This window comes from Zerene cesonia, chromosome 13 (genome assembly GCF_012273895.1).
Source record: "Zerene cesonia ecotype Mississippi chromosome 13, Zerene_cesonia_1.1, whole genome shotgun sequence".
Taxonomy (NCBI): domain Eukaryota; kingdom Metazoa; phylum Arthropoda; class Insecta; order Lepidoptera; family Pieridae; genus Zerene; species Zerene cesonia.
In genome coordinates, this window is record NC_052114.1 from 171594 (window position 1) to 192149 (window position 20556).

The window sequence follows — 20556 nt, forward strand, 5'->3', positions numbered from 1 at the left end:
TTGGATAACTGGAAAAGGGGGTATATCAATAAATCTAATGTCGTTTACATATTTAAAAAATATAGCGTGATTGCTAATTTAATATACAATACTACCTGTACCTGTAGGTAGAGTTAACTGTTCTTCTTCTTGCCTCATGTAAGTTCTGAGGACGAAATTTCAAAAATGTCTTCCAGTATTTAAGAGATTAACTTGGTGGTCATGTACCAAGTCGCTCGGTATGGCCTCGTGGTTCTGGTCATCATATTTAAACATACATAATACAAAATATTAAACACACTCATATACCCAACACGAAGAAATATTTTTATTTCTACTATTCGACTGATTTGTAAACCCATAGTTTTATCACATTCCTATAAAAGCAATCTAAAATATTTTCGTGATTAAACAAGAAAAATCCATACGATTCCTAATCACTCGTGGCCATAAAATAAACATCGACATTAATGAAAATATTCCAAAGCAAATAAAACGAGAGCACGAGCAGGTCGAAGGTATTAATTTGACGGATCCCGCTTGGCCGCGGCCAGCAGGTGTCCTCAAATTGTAGTGATAAATAGACGCCATCAGTATCGAACCCGGGCCTTCACGGTTAATAACTAAGGGTAATCGGGATCATGGAGTTTCGATATGGGATGATTGCCTGCACTCTTGCTTCTTTTGGACGGAGTTAGACGAGGAAGTGAAATTGGAGTTGTAAATGAATGAGAGATAGGTCAGAAACGTTATTCAATAAGTATGAGTGTTAAGCAAATTCAAATATCAATTTCAGTTGGGAATCAATTCTTATTGCATTTTTATTTCTCTTTTTTCTCTGGAATAATGTTATGTTAGGAAAAATTATACAGATTGTTGATGTAAATTACTGCAAAAGGAAATCTATAGAAATTCATTTCAATAAAGCATTATATTATTGGGTAATATTACTAGTTTATGCAATTGCAATAAAATATGAATGAAATACGAAAAGCTTATTATAGAATTATTTATTTTTCCACACAGATAATTGTCGAATTTAACAAAACAGAAAAACACGGTTGTATAATAAATTTTCACAAAATCAAATCAAACACAATCGCCATCAGAACCGAGGAAGCGGTGTTAAGCCTACTCAAGCTAATGTTTCCGCCATTCGCGACCTTAATTGGGAGCAGGCTGGCAGTTGACATCCTTCAATATTCTAATTTCGTTATCTCTTAAACATTGATAATGGCATATTTTTACTGGAAAAAAAATGTATCACAGTTATTTATGAACATATTATACAGTGCTTCAATATTATTCTATACTATACAAAAATATGTTCCGGTACATCTAACGATAAGGTGTATATAAATTGAAATAACTTGCTAATCTTAAACATTTTCGAAGTTAGATGTTATTATATAGGTTCCTAATTATTTAGACAGTTATGTAAGGCAAACAGACAGAACGTAAGCTTTAGCTAGTTATTAATTCAGTGCAGTACATCATCATCAGTCTTTAACTATCCACTGCTTATCCGGTCGTTGGTTAGTTACCATTAAATATTGAAGATATAAAACCAGTACAATCTATTGTTTCAATCTTTGATTTTACTCATTACCTTTGTAGATAATATTAAAAGCGAAATCCCGCTGCGCATACAATACATGAATGATATAGTTATGACAGATTTTTTTTATTAAAAAGTGAACACAGAGTTCTCAAATAGAAATTCTAATTATAAAAGTAAATAGCTTCATTAGAAGTCGCATAGAGCTGCGAGTTCGGTCCCGATGGAATAGTACCGACGTCGAGCCATTTGAATTGCAATAATTGTGTTACAACACGACAAGTAATCAATATTTTCTTAGAGAAATCTGAGCTGGAATGCCACCTTATATGGTACACGTTGTAAAATGTTAAATATCTCAGCAATTATCTCACATGACTCCAGCGTCCGTAATCTCTAATGAAAGAATTTCGGATGCTCAAACTATTTATTGAGTTGAGCAATACCGTAATTTATTACTCGAATATGACGGGAACAAACGCAACCGAAACAGTAACCTCAACTGCAGCCAGTTTTATTCGCGTAAAAATATAAACGGCATTGCATTGCGCAACAGTGGACCGCTTAATGCTTCAGTAAATGCTCACATTTCAAACACTTTACGTACTCGAGCAATAATTTATGTCAACGAGATTCTTAATCTGTGGCTATAAAATGACAGTCTAAAATTCGTTGTGAATGTAAGAAGGTCGTATGTGAGGTCGGCGCAGGCGCGTGTGCGTCGATCGGACGCGCGCCGTCAGCCATAGATCCCACGCAACTTAGTCTGCTTGTGGACCATGCAACCCTGCCACCCAAGCCTGAACAACAAGGAAACTTCTTATACTTAGTGTATAATCAACAGTAACGTATTTGTTTCTAATGGGAAAGAGGTTAATGTATAGCAAACATATTGTCGCATACACATTGAAATTAATCTAAAATAGAGTCAACTTGTATGCTGCCATCAAGAGTAAGCGACATACACTGAGTTCATTCTATAATCCATCTTTAGCTTTTATAAAAACTGACAGCTACAACATTATTCGTTTGCAATTTTTTTTTCAACTCTTTGTAATTTTACGCATTACTTTATCCTACAAAGTTAAACTACTACAAATATATTTAGCTTTTTTTAGAATCGACATGATCGTAAGTCACCACTTACTTCTGAAATGTAATATTTTGTTCAGCATCTTCCTACCGCCTACTGCTAGGTGATCAAATCTCATAAAACAGACAAACAATGCATCAGTGACAATTGAAAACCAATATACAGAGTCCAGAATAATATGCAATAAACAGCAACTTGAGGGCAACTTTTTAGTGTCGCGTTGCGCGGCGCGCGAGCCGGCTAAGTGGAACTCGCGCCAAACTGGTAACACGGCTCTTGCGCAACTCGGAGACTACAGTTGGTTTCCAATTTTATGTTGACCGGTTTCAAAGTTGTCTTAGCCTTCTAATTTCGGCTCGCTTAGATTGGAAAATACGTCGAACGACAGGTGAGATCCGTTTTCACCAATGCGACATAACATATTTCACGATATTAATTAATACTCCAATCAAGCGGGCTCGAAATCGTGGATTCGGATCGTTAAGATACCACAAACGAAACGTCATATAAATCTTTGCAGCGTATGTGTGGTTTACCATTTCACTGTTATGTAAATAACTTCTAACCTCCGCATTATTTTCACTTTTACTCTTAACAATATTTTATTCGCAATGACTTGGAAGATGGACGGTGCTTTGAGGAAGCTAGAATTTCTAACATTCACAATTTGCTATACTTTCTGAGGTACTATTGATAATTAATGTTATGTTAGATGCAAGCGTCAAAAGAGCATGCTCTTTTCTGTTTCTGATTGTTCATTTGATGATGCAAGGAATGAGGCTAGAAATACGCTAAATAAAAGCTAACATTGAGCAGCTTTCTTTGGGCTTCTGTATATGTCAATATACATTATGCGATTGCAAAAGCCCTGGTAAGACACTCGCACAATAAAGTACAATCGGCGGTCCAAAGAATAGATTTCTCTTATCTAGATGTTGTTGGCTTGTCGAGTGGAGTGTACCGAGGAACAAGGTGCAGTGAGCTGATTCAGGGTTGGTGTATCGTGCTCAGATTGACGGGAGCGTGGTGGATGTCGCGCGACGTGGGCGCGTGTACAAATACAGTCTGCGGGAGATCGCGCACAAATCAACGCGCACCGACGCTGCCTGGACCCCCGGCGGCTGTGCAGGGCTGAGGCTTCAGATCCTTTCCTTTGGGTAATGTTATACTTTTTATATCTGGGGAAGGTATTAAAGTTTGGATGAGTTTTTTTCAATGCCGGACGTGAAGATCTATTTATCTGAAACATTTAAGTTAAGTTTATTTGAAATTGATTGAAACCGTCTGGAGAAAGTTAAGAGAGAACATCAATAGCCGATGAAGCAAATTGTTCTAAGTTATGATGAATCAACTAATATTATAAATGCTAAAGTTTGTAAGGATGTGTGTGTGTGTTTGTTGCTCTTTCATGCAAAACATAGATAGCAGAATAACTGGAATAACATATAGGCAACTTTTTATCCCAATAATCCTACGGGATAAGGACTTACGCGAGTGAAACCGGAGGGCGCAGCTAGTAGTTCATAAGTTAAAACTAAGAAAATATGTTAACAGCAAAGAAGTTTTATTGAATATGTCAATTTTTTTAACTAGATTTTACAAACCTTTTACAGAAAATAATAAATTTTCGTGAGCCGACACAACAACGATCCACGGGTCCCAGCGCGCAGCCCTGCAGCACCCCCCGTCGCGGTGACAGCGCCAACATCTCTCACCTCCGAGGCTCGGTAATGAACGATATAAATGTGCCATTTGGTACCGAACCCTTTCGCCTGTCTGCGCCTGTACCTGCACGGAACATTCCTATAATTATTTTGAACTGGTCACTTATTTAAGTGTAAGTAAGTAAAAATATAAAAATTCATATTCGACTGAAACTATTTCGGGGTTTCTAAACAACAGTTAATTACGGTTTGCTTCTAATAATGTAACGAAGATATAGTTAAACTCACTCCAAAGAATTAAAACGTCACATAAATAACACACAAAATAGTTTTAAAGTCGTGTAAAACTAATTACAATTTGGCTCAGTGTACAGGGTCACTATTTAATTTTATGCAACGCAAAAATATCGTGAAATTTAAATTCATGACTCAAGGTGTTAAAAATTCTAAAAATGTAAATGCATCAAAACGTTACGAGCTGTAAAACCGCAGAGCGTTTTAAATAAATAATAAAAATAACACTATTATTTTAAATATGTATCTGTCGTATAGCAAAAAACAGAATATCGCTTTAAAATTATAGTTAAATACATCCTCCAGATAATTCTATAAACTGTTAAATTTAATCGGCCATTAACTCGCACGAAGATTGTCCTTAAAGGACTTTCCTAAAGGGCTGTGACAGGATTATTATATTATTAGGATCGTTTTAGTAATGATAGGGCCGGGACACATCGCCTGGAGGGACTAATCGTGGTTACAAAAAAGCGTCCACTTTGTTGTAATTCAACCGATAGCCCTCTCGTGTGCACTCGCCACATGTTCAGGTACAATGGTCATGAATCTTATCGAGGCAATTTATTAATATTAGTATCTATGTATGTGTATAAAATAACAGTTATTTTATTAAGTTTTATAGATTTTATATATACAAATAAACAGACTTTAAATAAAAGGAAAGTAAACTCTACAACTCGATATACTGTATAAGTTACAGAAACAAATTTAAAACGTTTCATATGATGACAATACAAAACGTATAAAACGGGAAATAATTCAAAGGGCACAAGCGAACACAGAAACAGAGGTTGGGAGACAATAGTGTCGGCAAAAAATACTGACAGCGTCCCTCGAGGAATTTGGAAACGAAATTCGCAGATCGCATTTTGCGCATACTCTCGCGTGTTACTGCATTATTATTTAGTTGGGATTTAAAAAAGTGGTCGTGTTTTTTTTGGGGGCGCGTGCGCCGCGCATAATTGGCGAGACGAGCGCGTAGGAGCGCGCGCTTGCCGTGTTTCTGTGGTGATATCTAAACCTAGTGACGGATTATGGGATTTGGCTTCATTCCAATGTAATCCCGTGCAAAATCTTAGCTTGAGCAATTAGAAGGAAATTTTATGCTTTCTACATTTTCTAAATTTTTCATTCTATATCTTACTCGTATGAAGTGTAAAATTTTCGAAGCGAAGTCAGAGCTAATAATATAATATGAATATACATAATGCGTATTTTTAAATCGTATAAGTACCATTACTGAATGTCCGTCATCGTCACAAGTTATAAAAAGTTACCTCAGTTCTCACGGTGCACGGTCTCACCAGACAACACAAGAAATGTGAATTTACTGTCTGTTTTTTGTATTTATAGTCTTATTAAGGTTTCTAACATGATACACTGTTATACAATAGAGCATAAAAACAACGTAAGCCAAAAACAGAGTCATACTCCTCATGATGGTTTCAAGTTCAAAGTAATGATTGTTTTATATAGAGTGTTTGTGAAATGCAGTTACCGAAAGCTATAAATGGTGGCAGGTAAGAAAAGGGGCCAGTTTCCTTCCTGCGGTCGAATGTGGCTGCGAGCTATGCCTGACCGTCGCGTCATTCCTTTTGCCAAAAAGCAATTTGGAACGTCCAATATGATAGGAATACCGTTGCGTAGCCTTCGGGTATCGGGAATGAATAACCTTGGATCGTATCGAAATTTTGCACCGAAAGACCAGATAGCTCGTCCGTCAAATGTCATTCCGCGAACAATGGATAGACTCTGCAAAAATGGTACGCATGTCAGACAGACCTAACAATGGATCGAAAAAACAAACAATCGAATAGAAATCGAAAACAGAGCCAATTCGAATGCGACGGAACGGGATTTTGGAAATCCGGTTTTGGATGTCTCCAGAGGCTCCTCCATTGTCGACGTGTCACTCGCGGGGACAAAACACGGATCGATATAAAAACCTATCAAGATCCAATTTGAATGCTAGTTTTGTGTACATATTATTGTCGTGGAGGTGAAAGCGCATCTTGTAGAGGTTGAATACGATAGAAGACGACATTGTGGGTTGGGGATCATTTTTTCGAAATTCCTTTTTATAAGCTCAGCTTACTTATTTCCAACAACTTTATCACAATGTCTTTCTATTATCGGGCAGATATAACCATAAAATTATATTAGAACTAATTGCGATAAAATTGAGTCATTACGTCATAACGTAATAGCGTTTTTAATTGTGCTTTTAATTCCATTATAATATGATACTTATTTTGAAATATTATGAATATTTGCATCAGTTAGGTCAGTCTATTAAATTTTATAGGAGTTGAAATTAAACTTGAACGCGAAATTTGCATCGTCATACATTTAACTGAATACGTTCGTGTTTGATTTAGCTGTTCTTACCAATATAATGCGTATTTCAGGTAATATTGTACTCATTGTAGTCCCCGCGTGTAGCGGGTCACAAGCCAGAGGTGACGGTGATCCCGTGACGTCATCTACCATTGTTATTTCGACAAAGAACAAGTCACCTACAAAGCGCTATGGTCACACTGATTTACATTTAACATTGAATTGATATTTTTTGCCACATTTAATTTGTAATTGAAATTTAACTAGTATTTAGGGTTTTTTAAACTCAAAGGCATAACGACCGTATGAGTTCTGAACAGAACTTTTTAATATTTATGACAACCATGAATATCAACGAAAAGAAAGAAAATATACACAGTTAAAATAACAACAGTTAGTGTTAAAAAAATAATCCGAAGTGAAAATGTATGTTTACACAATATTAATCTGCAGCTATCATGAATGGTGATATCTGCAAAATATTATACACAACTTCTCTTTCACAAAAGCAAACAAAAAACTTGTATAAAAACGCTCCACTAAAATGATCTTGCAAAAAATTCCTTTGGTGAGGTGAGAAAATCTGCTAATTAGCACGTTGGCAAGTAATCGCTCGATGGGTGGCGCTGTTGTTCCTGCTTTACTTTTGGTTTCAAACTATAATTACCTTTCATTCAATATTTTTTCACAAAAAGTAGCTATACAAATGTAGGTAGGCGCTCTTTTCAAAACATATTCACGTTTGAACAAACAATTAGCAAATATTTTTACATTGTCACCCTTGAGTCATGGTTTATAATTGCGTCTTAGGCCAGCTACAAAAAATCAAGGTACAGTTAAAATGTAAATGAAGCCTGGGATGAGAAAAAAATTTGCAGAGACCCTTTGTTGGCGCGTGCGGTTGCAGCTTGTATAATTAATTCGTAAGTGTCCGCCAGTTACCTGCTTCTATGGCCAACATTCGGCATGCGGCGGTAAGGTGTATAATCTTATTTATACTTTTTGCTACTTCCCCTTTGCATAAATTATTTGCGGAAGGATTTCTATCAACCGCACTCGTAACGCGATCGTGCCATCAAAACATGTTATTCGAACAAAATAGTCCATTTTTGAAATGCGTGATACCAAATACGATTTTCTATGTTCGTTCTAGTTACAGCTCACTGAGCACTTTGTAGTCTATCGATATCTCGTCTACATCCAGACTGAATCAATAAATAATAAACTTTAAAATGATGCTATTGAGTTGAATCTTCTAATTCTCAAGATAATTTAATATATTTCCTTAATAGGAGAACCTGCAACCCAGTTTGTGCGTTATTCATAACGACATAGAAGTGAGTTTTGATCAATGGCGTAGAAGATACACTCACCTGGCGTAAGCGGTCGGCAGCTGGGTCACATTGTCTCGTATCATCACTTGACTTGCGAAAGGGCTGCTACGCCCATGTGAACTAACGGATTCCTGGGAATCGATGCTCCCGCGCATACGCGCCATTGTACAGGATAATGGTAACGCGATACCCGCTATCGCGACAGAACATTCCGACCTAATTGTGACTTCTAAGAGGCGTGTAGTGCACAATTAACGCCTCGCGTTGATTGCTGATGATGGTCGACGTAAACGTGTAACACGTTAGGCAATCCAGATTTATGAAGCGACAACGCTCGAGAAACTGTAAAAGCAGATGTTGAATTTTATTCCCCAATATTTTATGTTAATTTTAACATACGTCGTGAACTATCATTTGATGGGAAAAGAAATTATCATAAAAAAGGTACACGGCCGGCCTCGGGTATCCGTTTCGTCGTGGCGATTTTCTAATAGATCACATGCATTAATATGCTTGGGACTGGTTCTCGTGAGATCCGTTAGTGGTTATATGTAAATTATTTAGTTTATGGCGGCTCCTAGTTTACATTCGAATGGTCATCGAAATCCGCGCGAGGCGAGCGGCCGAAAGCTTCTTCTGATAAGATAACGCGTAGAAAGCGTCATCTGGCACGGATTAGAGAATTAACGTTCGTTAGGTTTTATTTGTTTTAGCTATATATATATATATACATTTGATTTGATACGACATATAATTGGTTTATTTCTGGGTGTAGCGGTTAGCTGCAGATCAGTTTCGGATGTTACTTTTACAGACTCGCTTTCTTTTTCTTAAAATATAAAATTGTAATTATTACTTTAAGAGATGAGGAAGTATATTAAGCGATCATAGTCGTTATGAATTTTATACATATTCATTAATTGAAATTTTTAATTCTAAATTTAACTCATGCAATGCATCCACGGTTACGTATTGCTTAATGCTTGTACTTGTAACTCGAACGTGCAAGCCGTGCGAGACCCGATAGTGCATTAACACAACTGTCAACGTGGATACGATATTCTTTTTACTTTTAAGAAACTCATGTAAACTAAGCATTAAGCAGATGCGTCTTATCGACGGGAATAAATTCCCATACATTACCGTTAGATGTAAAAAGTGACCGTTCAATAAACATGATTGTCGTATAAAGGAATTCGATTACTATGCACCAGCCATTGTGGGCTAGGGAAACGTTACCGAAACTAGTTTGCGTCCAAACGGGCGATCTCATAGAGGCGTATTGTCGAGATACAACCGGATGCTGGCTCTCCCGGCCATCGATAAAACGGTCACAAACACTATAAAACCAGACCCGAGACGTGTTCTGTGATCTCTAGTTGACCACCCTTTCAAATCCCCGAGCCCGCCTCATTCATCACGCTTAGATGAAAGGAATTTGTTAGATCAGCTGATGCTGTTGGCCGCTTCTAACGGTCTCGATCAATTATCGGATACCCCTTCTAACGAATTTTAGATAGAAATGGAAAGCTAACCTGTTTTAACCGAAATTTTTGTATTACGTCTCGAATGGTAATCTGAGGATTTAATAGACTCAACCGTCGCATCGGGAATTGCCGATAATATCGCGTTACGTCTCTAATTTTCAATACAATGGATTCAAAAAAAGTAAATGTGTCACAGTGCCACCCTCGGGCAGACAATGGTCGGAGAGGAGGTCGCGGGCGCATTTCGACACAATGCGGTTGCACCCACGCAGTTTTTTGTCGCTTTGTGCGTCACAATCGCGCAGGAAGATCGATCAATGCCCTAGACACGTGTGCCATACATGTAAATCAGTGTTCTTGAGGTGAAAGTTGAAAGTAAGAGTCTCCTCGCATCTGCTGACGGCAGCGTCGTCGGGGGCGGGATGAAGGGTTGGATCACAATGCCATACACAGATTATATTTCCAAAGTCAAGAGATAAAGAGCGTCTTTCATTTGGATCCTCTTCTACAAATCGGCCAATCTTTTTGTGACAGTCATTGTTATGGTTTTATTTGTTTGACAAGTTTTGAAAATGCCCTCAAATGAATGATTTATGAACGTCTATTTTAACTTTATCGGTATTATCAAAAACATGTTACTATCATGTTTACAACAATGTGTTTTTTGTTGAAGGATAAGAGAATTTGATGAGATTTAAAATGACTTTCATTTCGACTATTCATTATTTGTTATACAAAAACACAATAAACTTGGTAATAGTAACAAGTAGTAGTAATATATGTAGTATCTTAGTATATTATATGTAGTCAATAGCACGAGTTTGTCCTACCGCAAAACATTTAGTGGCTAAGTAAAAAGTCGATGAACGATTTGTATCCTTCTAAATGATAAACAACTTCTGGAATTAACTCTTCCCACTGAGAATGGCGTTGGTAAATGGTTTTTAATAACGCCACAGATAGCATTCGGCGATAATGATCTTCGATTAGCGGCGACCGCGAGGCTCGGCCCTTTACATACAAATTGTTTCGTTGATACCTCCACTTACTTCACCTTGTTTTATACAAATGTGTTGGAATGCTTCTGATTCTTCCTGATATTAATAATTTACTTACCTTATGTGTTTGCTTTTGGTTTAATTAATTAACCGCGGGTGTTATATGAATTCAGTTAAAGTAGGTATATTGGGCGGAAAGTTTTATAGCATTTTTTCAATTTTAAACAATAATTTGGCGTAGATTTTGAATCGATATATTTATTATAAAGAAACAATTTCTGTTCCTTAGTCTTGCTAAAACTCGAGAATCGCTTAGCCGATTTTCATCATTTTGGGTTTGATGCATTCACAATAGTCCAGGGAAGGTAGACAGGTCCAGGGTAAGTACGAAATTCACCGGGTCAGCTAGTTCGTCGCTAAAACTAAACAGCAATTGACGGTTTCTTTGTTACATTCAAAGAATCAATGACACCGCAACAAAGCGATATGAAAAATGAAAACTACAAATATGTCCATTAATCGTGACCAATAAATTGTGACTAAATATCGCCATTTGTGGCTATTGATGGCAATCGAACAAATTCGAGGGTACGGCGGCGGCCATATGTCGCGAACTCTCGGCTAATGCGAGCCTCAGCGCACAGTTTAATTGTTGTGAAGATTTACTGAACCCAATATGGTACGTGGGTGGCTGAGGGTGACGGCGTTGACAAATTTGTTTAAAGTGCTCTCGGTAAGCGATTCAATGATTTGAAAGGCAACTAAATGAGACAGAGTCTTCAATGACTGTTTGGGATACAGGTCTAAATAAAAGTGTGGGGACAATTCATTTTCTTTGTTATGTATAGTTACGAGATTCCTAATTTAACAATTAATGTTTGAGTTTGAGATTGGGTCTGGGCTTACATTTATATTAGCCTTCTTTTAAAATAAGAAGAGTTGAAAAATTTATAAGTTTAAGTTTAAGTAACGTAAAAAACATTTGAAATAGTACACCAAGAAATGGATCTACTGGCGCATTCAGCTTAAGTTATATTGTTTTGTTTTAATTTTTTATAAATCAGACATAGTTTACTAATTGGCGAGTCATCAGAAAACGCAGGAGCTAGATAATGCCTCGCCATTGACTTGGTAAGTAAAATAGAAAGGTCATTTAGTGTAAAAAGTGCGAGGGCGCCGCCCCGGCACATCGGGCCGGCCTTTCATTGTACGCTGTGTCCGATTCGCCGCGCCTATTGTGCGACTTTCCAGCCAAAACGTAAATAAACGCAGATGTTACCGCACTTGTGACAACCCTACACCGCAACACACACGAAGCAATGCGTATGACACAATTTCAACCCTACTGTAATGGAATAGGGTGCAAATTTTTAAGGCAATAAATGTCTTATCAGATGTTTCAATACCGAAGGTTGTTCCAAAGTCCGTGGTAGTTTTACAAAACCGAAATTGTTCTAAGTTTAATAAAACTCATATTAAACGGATGCGATTGACAGCTACGCTCCACGTTATTGTTTTCGCTAAATTAATTTTGAGAATAATAATTAAAAAATTGCTATATCTTGAATATAAGTTGTTTTTGATCATTGTATACAACATGTAGTGTTTAGGGTTTTGAAAAACATGACAATAATATTTAATACGATTAATTAATTGTTAAAGACCGTTATATTAACTAATTAATTATATTTACCATAAATATTACATGCGTGTTTTAACACTGCATGATCAATCAATGTTAGGAATGTGACTTTTGTAAGTAAAAACGTGTAAGTAGTGGGTGTAGAGACTATATATGACGAAATCATAGGACGTATAAAGTCACACATCTAAGCAAATTTCAATTCATCTTTTTTATGTCATAGCGGGCAACTAAGCTGGTGGTTCGCCTGATGATAAGCCACCACCACAGCCCAATAAGTTTCGCAGAGGTTTAGCCTCAGAAGGGAGACTGTAAGGGATAAGGATAAGGAAAGGTTTGATGACTGGTAGATGGAATGCACTGGGAAGGGTGACAAAATGGAAACGGGCTTCCGTCATAGAGAGATTCTTTCAATCTTTTAATATTAAATTTGGTTTATATAAAATTATTATTTTTAAATATTGATATTGTCCAAATTTGTTACAGTTAATTTATATGAACATCTTAAAATAAGCATATACAAACAAATAATAGTGACCACGGAGTTTATTTAAATAAATGGTTTCGATATTAATGCTAGTAGGGTGGTGGTAAGTGGTCAGTGGAGTGGAAGGGATGTTAATTTGTTGCGGTTTATTGGGCGGAAAGACAAGTGCTCCGAGCTGTTGAGTAATGCACTATTTGTTTTCATTATGCTGATACTTGATGTTGTGTTGGAAGATATTTCGTTGAAGATTGCTTGACTTTCAGTTTTGTATTTAGTTACGTGATTAGATTATACATTTAAAGTTAAGTTTTACATAACAACATTTAAAGTTAAGTTTAACATAAGCGAAATTTAAGAAAATTTATTTGCCTATATAAAACGACACACGTATACTGTGTTTAGAAATACTTTCAAAAATCTATTCCGGTACTCGGGAAAGCAGAAGATAATGAATTTTTATTTGGCAGCAAAAAACCCAATAACCGTCAGACTGTTGGTATTGCCGACTCAAAAAAAGAACTTGCCGAAATTGACACAAAGCATTGCACATTAGAAACTCTGGTCAAGTGTGTGTTGTACGAGGTAGAATTTCGACTTCATTCAAACTTACAACAGTCAGCAAGGAAAGAGTGAAGTAATGTATTGTTTAATGTGCTTTCCACCCATAACTTCGACTACGAAGTAAAGGAAAAGTCCCGGGATTTTATATAAAATCTATAGAAGAAACTATTCTATGACCTTTCTTAGAAATTCCGTCCAATTAAAATTCGTGGTTAACTGGAGGACATACAGACAGACCGAATTTCTTTCGCATTAATAATGCATGTCGGGTATAATTTATCACACAATAAAACTATAAATATTAAAGGCTATTATTATATTTAGGTAGAGGTATTTTGTAGACTGCAGTCTATCTCTGCTGGATTAACAATATATAACATCGTTCATTTCGGGATACTCACAAAAATTGCCGTCATAGTGGTACTTTATTAATGTGCAATTTTCTGCAAGAAGCGAATGTTTAAAAATCCCATAATCCTTCTAATGCCCCATCATTGGGAATTCCTGTTGGTTATGCTAACACACATGTGTGTGTGTGCATGTTTGAAACATATTTGTTTAACTGACATTTTTTAACAGAACAAATACGTAGCGAAACTAAGCATATATTTCATAATTTGAATAGTTTTATTACTCATATAAATGAACAGACAAATTAATTATTTAAGGTCCGCTTTTTATTTGACCAGGGTATCCTAAAAACCAGCGTTTCAATTCCAAACACCAGTTTCACTACAAAACTAATGAAGCGGCGAATTGTGCAACTTTACCTTTACGCAGATTAAATAAACGTAGAACGCATTACGCAGAATAAAATTAAAGTGTATTAGAAATTTTTACGAAAAAAAAATTAAAAATCGTACGTTTTTTATCTATATTTTAAATATCTTAGAGGCCATCAAACATTCTATAATTGTATTTACGCATCTGTTAAATACAAAAAACCTCAAATCAATGAGCTTGAATGAACACAAATCTCGTTAGAGCAATGTGGTTGGGGACAGAATTGTTCAGACATTTCTAATGAACAAATCTTTAGAGGGGCTACAATTCGATTTTAATCAAGTAATGCTTGTTGTTAAAACACAGACATTTTTTTATTTTATTAATGTATAACAAAGCAGATTTATTCAAGAGTTCGACATACATAGGTAATCACATCTATATATGCCAGAGTTTTGCAGGAGTAAAAAGCATAAGAAAGAACCCTTCCTAGTCCTTTTCTTTATTACCACCTTCAATCGTTGATGCCGTAGCCAGTAACTTTGAAAATCTATTTGCACAGGCGCATACCCCCTGCAAAAAATGTTTATGCGCAATGCTCGTCGCTTACCATTAGTCGACCCATCAGCTCCTTTGCCAACTACCATATAAAAAAAAAACAAAAGGGGCTCTATCAAATATTCTTCAATTTTTTATAACCTGAATATTACCTGTTTTGGAAATAATAATTCCAGTTAAACTTACGCGAATGCTGATAAAGTTAATCAGGTTAATTGTTGGAAAATTTTAATAAAATTTTTCATAAATATTTATATTTTTACGCACTTCATAATTATAATTATGTGCACCTAATTATATTTAGTAGTGCGGAACCATTTGAATAAACTCAACTTCCGTTTGTATCTATTGCTAAGTGCTAGGTTCCTTTGATTTGGAATTAGACATTTTCAGTTTTGCCAATTTCAGATTTCATTGCTATAATACTCCGACCAAATTTTGTGAGTAATGGAAATGTTTTGTAGAAAAGTGGGTTTCGAAAGGTTAAGATAGGATTTTATTTTGGAAATTATAATTTTACGGTCTAATAACGGCTTAAGATAACGACTTGATTCGACGCCGTTACATTTAAAAAAAAATCACATTTATGACAGACCAATATTAACATGAACGGACGGTGTATAGTTAAAAGCTCTCTAAGGTTACCTACTAATTGATATATTCAACATTGAAATGAATATATAAATAATCATTGAATACAATCAATGACCATTAAATATTTAAATATTCAATCAGTCAGAGCTTTTGAATTTTCCACATAAAACTATTTATTTAAGCGTCGTTATGTTATCTATGAACCAATTAAGAATATCGTAAATATTATAATCCATTTACACTTTAGGGCCATTAAAATTGTAACAGAGTGGTGTAAATTAATTCAAGTTATTGATTTTGCTTATTTCCTATACTAGAAAAAATATAAAATCTGATAAAAATATTGACACCTACACCTATAATACATTGGAAATAGGTATAAGTCAGTATACTTGTCTAATTTTTAAATACCTCGAGCCTACCATTGCTTAAGCCATAATGGATATTTCAAAGTAGCTACATTTCGAAAAGAGATAAACTGCTTACCTGCTTGGTACTCGTAGCAAGTACCGAGCGGGTAATGCTCGAGCCAGGGCTATCAAGTGTTAGACACTTTTAATAGAGTTAGATATAAAATGAAAATGCGCAGTTGTGCAAATGTCAAATATATGTCAACGCCTGCTTACCTTGAACGTTGTCGCCGCTGATACCTCCGCGGCTCGCGGTGGACCATATTCCATCGACATCAGGTTATTTACTGCTCGGCGTCGATTAAAATCGTTTTAGCCAAACTATTACGTCGAAATACAGTATCGATTGTGACTTCATACATCCTTGGACAGAGGTTAGGTTTTTAATTGGTTTTTGAAGCGAGATCGTCGCCTATTTAATAAATCACGAGATTGCATCGTTGCAAAATCGTTACCATTTATAGCTTCCTGGTTGTGTAATGATCTCTATTCAAATTTGTGAAACTCCACGTTCATTTTTTTGAACTCATATAAATAAATCTTGATTAAAAGTAGATTTGCTTTTATTTAAAAATCGTTTTCACATTTTTTTTATCTACCGTTAAAAGCACTAGATAATAAGATTTGGAAGTAAAACGAAAATAAATATAAATTATTCATAGGATTTGTTATAGTTCAAAAGCGCCGTGTCAGGTCCAAGATGGCAGAGTGAAGTGGATGTAAGGACTGGTCTTCCACATCAAACCTTTTCGATTCATGGTTTCGAAAAGAAATGAGAAAACAGCTATAGCGCGATACTTACGCATCTAAATACACTAGGCATTTATAAAACACGTGAAACAGACATCATGTGAACATCTACAAATATTCGTTAATGTGACACCGACTTGCGCATTGAGTCAAGTGGTATGATTGAGCGATCACTCCAAACTATCAGAGTGACATAACAAGTATCATAACCGCAGACAATCTACAGTAAAAACAAGAACTTCTCGACCGGTCAGCGACAATAAGTAATAAAATTATAATAGCATTATTTGTTCATCATTTGCATGTGTGAAGTATTAGCTCTATCAATGGAGGTGGGAGTGGGGTAGGGCTGCTTCTGTGTATGAAATCAACGGTCGTTTTTTATGATCACAGTTTGCATGAGATTATAGAAGTCAGGATTGCTGTTATTAACGAAACTTAAGTAGTTTACATACATATCACATGTGCATTATTTAATCTTTTGTTTATGTTATGAGGAAAAATATATGATTTGATAGTTTTTTTTACTATCGTTATTTCTATACAGAACCATTCTACGATAAAATGGTAACTGTATTATTGATCTGGTAAATAGTCTGTGGATGTTGTGTCGAGTTGCTTGTTTTTATTCATGATCTTCGAATAAAAAAACATTAATCACAAAAATGATGTTTGAATTTTGCCATAAACTATCCAATCGAAAGTGATGAAATACACTTGAATGAATCTTAAATGGAATTATTATCATATTTTCCACCTGTACGATCGTACACAAAAAACGAATCTGTATTAAATACCACCAAAACCAGATGTGGCAAGCATAACTCGAGAGCAATTTGTTGATGGCGAGAAACGCATCTGGAGTGCTTAATGCGAGGGATTTGCATGTGAATGCGCGCGCGCCGCTCGCCGCGCGCCGCTCGCCTGATTGACACCAAATAGCGCATTATCATAATTGGCCTAATTATCATTTTTGACATGTTTATTTATATTGTAACATCGATGCGGTTTTAGTGACCCATATTTTATGTATATTTTATTACGGTTGTGATTTATAGTTTTCTGCCTGACAAGGTTGTTAAGTAGAAGTCTAGAATAAATGTCACACGATGGAACCTTTCGGTAGTTTGCATAATTCTTAGATAGAGCGTGAACTTTGCTCTGAAACATTTGTTTCGTTTTAATTGGTTTCCGTTATCTCGTTTTTATTAAATCACTTTGTTGATGACGCGATGTGATTTCCTTATTTACAATTTCAAAGAGTCTCACAATGTAATGTACTCCTTACATTGTAAGATTCTGTTGTCTACATTGTAAGACATTATATTATAATAAAATGTACCTTGTAGTTGTATTTCGAAAAGCATTTTTTTTTCTTAAGATTCTTAACAGTTCGACGTGCGCTACACAACACTTTGCGCGTACGTAGCGACAGCATTGCATGCGCCTCGCTAATGTCTCATTCGAGCCACTAATTCAGTTATCGAAGTGTGTGTTTAGTGACAGTTTGTTGGGAATCAATGAATTGTGAAGCGTTGCGGAAGCCTCGATAGCCGGAACAAATTAAACGGCCAATAAACATTAGGAGGCTATTAACAAAATCGTTAGATACATTATCGCAGGGTGAACAAAGGCACCTGCCGGTCGCACGGCGCTCGTTACCCGAGTTTTGGTTATCAAAAAGTGACAGGTGAGCGCTGGTATTAATAATTGATTGCCGACAAGACCGACTCTAGATATTTTGTACGGAACATAAAAGTGCTTTTGTTATTATTATCTTGTAGAACTAACTTCAGCCTGCTTCTCTGCGCGCTAGATAAAACCTAAACACCTTTAATCCTACTCCTCCTAATGTTATAAACGCGAAAGTTTGTAAGTATGGATGGTTATACAGTTGTTCGTTATTCTCTCACGCGAAAGCAGCTTATCGTATCTCTATGCAATTTGGCACAGAGATATTAATTATAGTCTGGATTACTTATTTAACACGGGTACCATGTGACGCCGCGGGCTACAGTTAGTGTTATAATAAGTCAAGCATTTTAAGATATGAAGACCTGAATGAAATAAACTGACTACGGGGAAATATGAAATTAATATTGAAAAAGAACGTTATTTGGCCAATACATTTTGGACGCAGGTCAAATGGTCCCATGGCGGTGCGTCCAGCTTTGGTATAAGCAACGTTTCATTTCCGCTGTTGCTTTAAAAATTATTATTTGAGCAGTGGTTCGATTTCGTGTGCTCGACGCATACATTAAAATTAATTAGTGCGGCTAATACGGCGGGCGGCGCAAGGACGATTTTTGCATATGTGCGATCCTAACGGAATATTTATCGTGGCGTGACTTCATTTTTTGATTTATATTTTTACAAGCGACTTAACTATTGTTTAATTTATTTCTTATTGTGTAAGGCTTTTTATCGTTTACGCCAAGGATAGAAATAAGTATAATTATTATAATACTTTTTATTAAGCCGTTTTTGTCGACAGATTAAATATATTTTAAACTGGAACGATTTGAACGACACACTTTTTGGGTGTATCAAACCGACAGTCGATTCGGAAAATGAAAAGAACTCTAGATTTAACTACATTAACATTTCTGTCTTCATTAATATAAATCTACGCGGTCAATATCCTACTACGTTACATAAATTATATATGCAGTTAAAAAAAAAAACTCAAAAGCACGCTATAAGTATTAAATCAACTATATTGTGTAAAGTAATGCAAAGCAATAATTTAATTCTGTCGATTCTAATCAGGATAATAAGATAAACTCGAGAAATTATTGTATTGTCACTGATCCTTGGCAAGTGTGCTAAGTTTGAATTAAATCTGTCCGTTTAAAGTGGGTCAAATTCCAGTATAAAGGAGTCGGTTATATAAAAACACAGATGAAGCTACAAAATCGTGTTTATTTTAATGCTAACTTTAAAATGGAATCCACACAAAGTCATTTAGTAACATTTATTTTTGAACTTTTATAATATGTGAAAGTTAAAGGAAGAAATGCTTACAGTGTAGTTAGTAGGTAGTTATATAACACCATAGAGGAGTATCGTACCTCTTTAGTTGTAACACGCGCTCTCTAAATGCTAAACACTTAGAAACAATGGCCTTGCAGATGTAAAGTATACAAATTTCTATATAATAATTACCATACTTTTACTTAATTATATAAATTCGCTCGTGCACTTTGTATATTTTAATAATGATGATCTACGACGAGCACATTGAAATGTATTACTGAAAGCGAAATCTTTAAAGGAATATGTTGCTAAAAAAGCTAAAATCATATTTCATTATCGTTATGAAAATGTTAAATTCATAGACATTATTGTTTACAATATACATTTCAATATTAATTACATATTACCCAATACAGAATACTGACAAACTGCGATAACAATTATACGACTAAAAATAAACATAAAATTATTACTTACGTAATAAGAGTTAGAAATCTGGACCCGTTTTGAAGGAACAAAAAACTGTACACCGTGTCATCTCTCTAAAAAGTGAATCGTACAACAATGAGCTAGTAATAATAAGTATCAGCCGGGTGTCCGAGTGGACCGCGACCCCGGGCCGGGCGACCGCGGGCCGGGCAGGGGTGCGAGCTAGTTCGGTACAGTCGCGCATTACCATATTCCCACACTTTGCAAGTGGATATTTAAATAACAAAACATTAATTTACATTCAACTTAGATTCCAGCGTATTGCTTTATTATTTGAAGGATTTTGGTTTACTGGAGGTAGACATTAACTTCATTAACTACTTTTTTTACGTTAAATGTTAAATAAAGTGGTTCTTTTGGTGATCCATGCTGAGTTGTTTTTCTCTAAGTAATCGTGTGTATTCTGAACATAATTGTTTAAATTATTAAATGTGCTCGTAAAGCTTTTGAGGTTATTATCGCTTTAAATTCAAATATGAAATATTTTTTGCTCGATTATATTATGTACACGTAACATTTTTTTAGTTAAATAATTTGCTGGTGATTTTATAATTTATATATATATATATATATATATATATATTTTTATTTTTTGTTGTAAAGGTATGAGTTTGTATTG

The 20556-nt window shown here is 35.6% G+C and overlaps 1 long non-coding RNA gene across 1 annotated transcript in view; it reads left to right on the forward strand.

Moving 5' to 3' along the window:
- Positions 1-2970: 2970 nt before the first annotated feature.
- The window catches only part of LOC119831524, a 20208-nt gene continuing 2622 nt past the window's right edge, over positions 2971-20556 (forward strand). The window contains exons 1-2 of the long non-coding RNA XR_005287892.1: positions 2971-3787; positions 4244-4357. This is a non-coding gene — a long non-coding RNA (uncharacterized LOC119831524). The remainder of the gene's footprint in view (positions 3788-4243; positions 4358-20556) is intronic.